Consider the following 4,677-nt stretch of genomic DNA (forward strand, 5'->3'; position numbering starts at 1 on the left):
CACAGGCTGTCAGTATAGGTCACAGATTCTTATGAGCTCACCCTTCACATGAACCCTCTCCAGAAGGTCTGCAGATAGAGCTAGTTTATACCTGTTTATGTGGTCCTGTCTTTACGGGAGAGTTTATTCCCCTTTGGTAGTCTGGGCAGTCAGTGCAGGGGTCAAGAAGTTTTGGACTTGCAGATTACTTATGGAGCAATGAGAGGCTTCCCTGGCCATGGTGACAACCCAGGACAATGAGGTCTGTGCTCCTCCCACCCTCTCTGTGTGGAGCCTTTCCCTGGGGTTCATCCTCTTCCTAGCACAGAGGCCCTGAAGGAGAGCTCTGCTGTCACAGCCCATGGGATAACGCCTTCAGGTTGACCAGTTTCCTTAGAGCTCCCTTCATGTCCTTGTTCCTCAGGCAGTAGATAAAGGGATTCAGCATGGGGGTGACCACCATCTACATTACTGAAGCCAGAGAATCCTTGTCAGCTGCGTGGGAGGATGAGGGACTCAGGTAGACCCCTGTGATGGTCCCATAGAAGAGAATGACCACAGCAAGGTGGGAGCCACAGGTGGAAAAGGCCTTTGGTTTGCCCTGGGCAGATGGGACCTGTAGCACAGCAGACACAATGTGGATGTAGGAGACGAGAATGCCAAGGAAGGGGATGAGGACCATCAGGTCCCCCTTCCAGCAGAATCATGAGTTGGTTGAGTTGGGTGTTGGGGCAGGAGAGCTGGAGCAGGGGAGCAAGGTCACAGAAGGAGTAAGGGATGATGTTGCTGGCACAGAACTCCAGCCGGGCCATGAGGAGGGTGTGTAGCAGGGAATGGAAGTTGGCGAGGTGCCAGGAGCTCCCCAGCATCAGGGCACAGACTGGCAGACTCATCATCGTGGAGTAGTGCAGGGGCTGGCAGATCGCTGTGTAGAGGTCATAAGCCATGGCCGTCAGGAGGAAGTTGTCCATGTTGGCAAGCAAAAGGCAGAAGTAGATCTGGGCTAGGCAGCAGCCATAGGAAATGGACTGAGTCTGTGTCTGGATGTTCACCAGCATCTTGGGGACTGTGGCAGAGATGAAGCAGAAATCTACCAGGGAGAGGTTGCTGAGGAAGAAGTCCTTGGGCGTGTGGAGGTGGGAGTCTGAGCCAATGGCCAGGATGATGAGCAAGTTCCCTGCTGCCCCGAGCAGGTACATGACAAGGAAGAGCCCGAAGATCAGCTCCTGCCTCTCAGGCTGGCTTGAGAGCCCTAGGAGGATGAACTCAGAGGCGCTTGTGTGTGGTTTCCCCTCTCCATGGTTGGCTGGTCCTGCTAGGAGATCCAGACCAGGAGCAGACTTTAGAGAAGATGGAGGCGCCCATGCCTCCCTCCTTCCCTCATATAATCCCTCAGCTCACATCTCTGTGTTCATTTGGTAGAAACCCAAAAGAAGTCTGCCTATCAACCAGGGAGTCCTGTGGCCTCAACAGATCCCAAAGTCAGGATTTTAATGATTTTGCCACCAAAATACTACTGCGCCTGAGCCCCATAAAGCCCCATGTGTCATCTCTCCAAGGAGAATCCTTGTGACATATGGCCCGGTACTCAGTGGTGGCAACAAGGGGGGTACTTAGGGTGTCTTAGCCCCCCAGAATTCTATCGTACTCTCATGCTTTGTTGTGATGTTGTCTCAATATTAAGTAAAGAGCTATAGGAATGTAATTTCCTCCTACTCCCAATAGGATTGCCACCCGAAGGCCCTTGCTCTACAGAATTCTGGAACCACAATGGCACATACGTGGAACCTGAGGGTAATGTTCGTAAACATCCTCCTTCCGCACAAACCTCCTTCCCCACCAGTATTTTATCTCCCCTGTTCTTCCACCCACATGGAGCCCAGGGATCAAGATGCTCCAGCTGCCACTCGTCACCAACTCTGGGCCACCTTGGTCCTAGTGATGATGCTGTGGGCTGGAGTTGGCCAGAGCAAACCTGGACAGAAGAGCCTGCTGACTGGGACAGCTCAGCCAACCCTTCTGTTGGGGCTGACCCAGGAAGGACCTCACCTCTGGAGGGAAAGAGTTGCCCCTGCAAATAACAAAGAGAAACTAAAGGTGTAACGTTGCCCAGAGTAACAGAGTGGGCAGCAGGGCAGCATAGGGACCCCTCAAAGTTGGAGTTCGTAACAGTTCAGTGCGAGCTCAGCTGAAGTTTCACTAGATAGAAATGATTTTTCAGTGCTTCACAAGACATAGTTGGGATTTGGGTCCTATAGAATGTAAATCATCAAGAGGGAGGGGGAGAAAGAAGCAACTGGAGTTACTGTGCTGCTTGGGGATGGGGAACAGCTGACGGAGGAAATCAGACTGGAAAAGCTATGGGAATCGGTATGGCCCACCTGGGAACTGGGCAGGCAGTGAAAGGGGTAAACAGTCTTGGGAGGCTTTGTGCCGCCATTTTGCTTGGAGCAAAGGAGCTTACCAGCTCAACTGGGCAGCATACAACAGGGATGGAGATTTCAGCTCTGCAGCAGGACCCGGCTGAGCTCTTGGCCTCTGTTGAGCTATGCCTTAGTGTGGAAAATAAATGGCTCCTTTTGAATGAATGTTTTACTGATGTGATTTTTTTTTTAAAAGGATTTGAGTATTTGGCGACCCAAAGGCAAGGATCTTTGGTAAAGGACAACCATAAGATATAAATGCAGGAGGCTAAGAGAAATCTGTTTGGTGAAAAGTAAGAATGAGGAGAAACATGTATTTAATATGGGTTAAATCCTCATTAGATCAGTACTGATTAAAACAGCTCTAAAACTGGGTGATGTGAGAGATGAGAAAACAATGAAGGAAATTGTTCTGGTTCCCAAGAAGCTTCTAGTCGAATGGAAAGGTAACAGTCCTTAGCCTAGGGAGCTGACATTTATTGAGCACCTACTGCGTGTCATATACAGGACTAGGCATGTGCATGTATGTGCATGTATTTAATCCTCACAACCTATATAATGTAGGTGTTATTATTCTTATTTTACAGATGTGTAAACTGACACCTAGAGGGTTTGAATAATTTCCCCGAAAGACATCAGGATTTGATTCCAGGTTAGTCTGATTTCAAAGCAGTACTTTGATTTTCTCAAAAAGACCATGGAAGTGCTACTGGGTAAACTTAAACTTGGGGCATCAGTGTAAATGGATCAGGGAATCCTGCAGTGACCAGCACAGGGACAGGAGGAGGGGAGTGTGGAGCAGGTTGGATAAGGCAGGGACATGGTGGAAGAGGGTCTCCTGTACTAGGGAGAGAGGGCTTGTTTGTGGGGCTGCAGCATAGGTGCTGAGACTGACACACGTGTGAATGGGAGCCGTGGTGCAGTGACAAAAGCTCTGTCCCTTTCTTGACTAATGTTCCTTTTGAACCAGGGTGTCTCCATCCTCCCTTTTCCTTCCCATCCTCCCACTTCCCCAGAGATGTGGGAGAAGAAAATTTCCTTGTTACTATGTCCCACTGGTTAGGAAGATAGTCTTTCCTAGTACTCCTATTTTAAGAACACCAAAGCTCAAAACGTCTAACTTCAAACAGAAAGGATCACCACCCCCATAGCTTCTGGACCATTCCTGTCAGCATGCAGACATCCCCCAGTTTGAAAAATCCACCCTTGACCTCACATTCCCTTCCGGCCATCAGCTCATTTGTCTACTCCCCTTTTCCGCAAAAGTCCTCAAACTGTGGTCAGTACTCATTCTCCAGTTCCCCCTTCCTGTTCTCTCACGTAGCCCCCTTTTCAGGCCTCCCCACCAATTCCTGGAACTTTCCTCCTTAAGGCCACCATTGCTCGTCTGCTCAGGCTCCATCTCCCGAAACCCAACAGAAACCCAACAAGCTGGAGCCAGCGCTGCTGATCACTTCCCCCTTCTTCTTTTTCTTCTTTTTTTAAATACGTAAAGTGATTTCATTACTTATTTCTTTATTTTTTAAAAATTTATTTGTATTTATTTTGATTTTTGGCTGCATTGGGTCTTCGTTGCCGCGTGCGGGTTTCCTCTAGTTGCGGCGAGCGGGGGCTACTCTTCGTTGTGGTGCGAAGGCTTCGCATTGCGGTGGCTTCTCTTGTTGTGGAGCGTGGGCTCTAGGTGCACCGGCTTCAGTAGTTGTGGCTCGCGGGCTCAGTAGTTGTGGCCTTGCGGGCTCTAGAGCGCAGGCTCAGTAGTTGTGGCGCACGGGAGATCCCGTGGGATCTCCCTGACCAGGGCTCGAACCCGTGTCCCCTGCATTGGCAGGCGGGTTCTTAACCACTGGGCCACCAGGGAAGCCGTACAATAGTCTCTTAACCGGGCTCCCTAAAGCCTCAGAAGTCTGTTTCTACACAGCATCCAGGGTTGAATGTTAAGAAATGTAAGTCAGATCATGTTACTTCTCTGCTCAGAATCCTCCAGTGGCTTCCCATCTCACACAGAACGAAACCTAGAGTTCTCGCCAAATCCCACAGGGCTACGCATGACCTGGGCCTCTGCCCTCTCCCTGATCTCACCTCCTTTATTGCCCCTCACTTTTGGCAGGCCAGCCACGATGGCCTCCTCACTGTACCTGGACACATCAAGCACGTTCCTACATTAGGGTCTTTGTACTTGTTATCCCACTGCCGAGAATTCTGTTCCATTATGATTTACTTCAGTGTGATTTCTGCTTAAATGTCACCTCTGTTCAGGGTTCCCCCACCACCTATC

At 50.0% G+C, this 4,677-nt stretch overlaps 1 pseudogene across 1 annotated transcript; it reads right to left on the bottom strand.

The window, feature by feature from the left end:
• Positions 1 to 331: 331 nt before the first annotated feature.
• LOC308629222 (olfactory receptor 1f45-like) lies at positions 332 to 1,363 on the bottom strand (annotated as a pseudogene). Its single transcript has one exon. The product of its transcript is annotated as an olfactory receptor 1f45-like (transcript).
• Positions 1,364 to 4,677: the final 3,314 nt, after the last annotated feature.

The sequence above is a fragment of the Mesoplodon bidens genome (genome assembly GCF_964165515.1).
Source record: "Mesoplodon bidens genome assembly, chromosome: 15".
Classification (NCBI taxonomy): Eukaryota; Metazoa; Chordata; class Mammalia; order Artiodactyla; family Ziphiidae; genus Mesoplodon; species Mesoplodon bidens.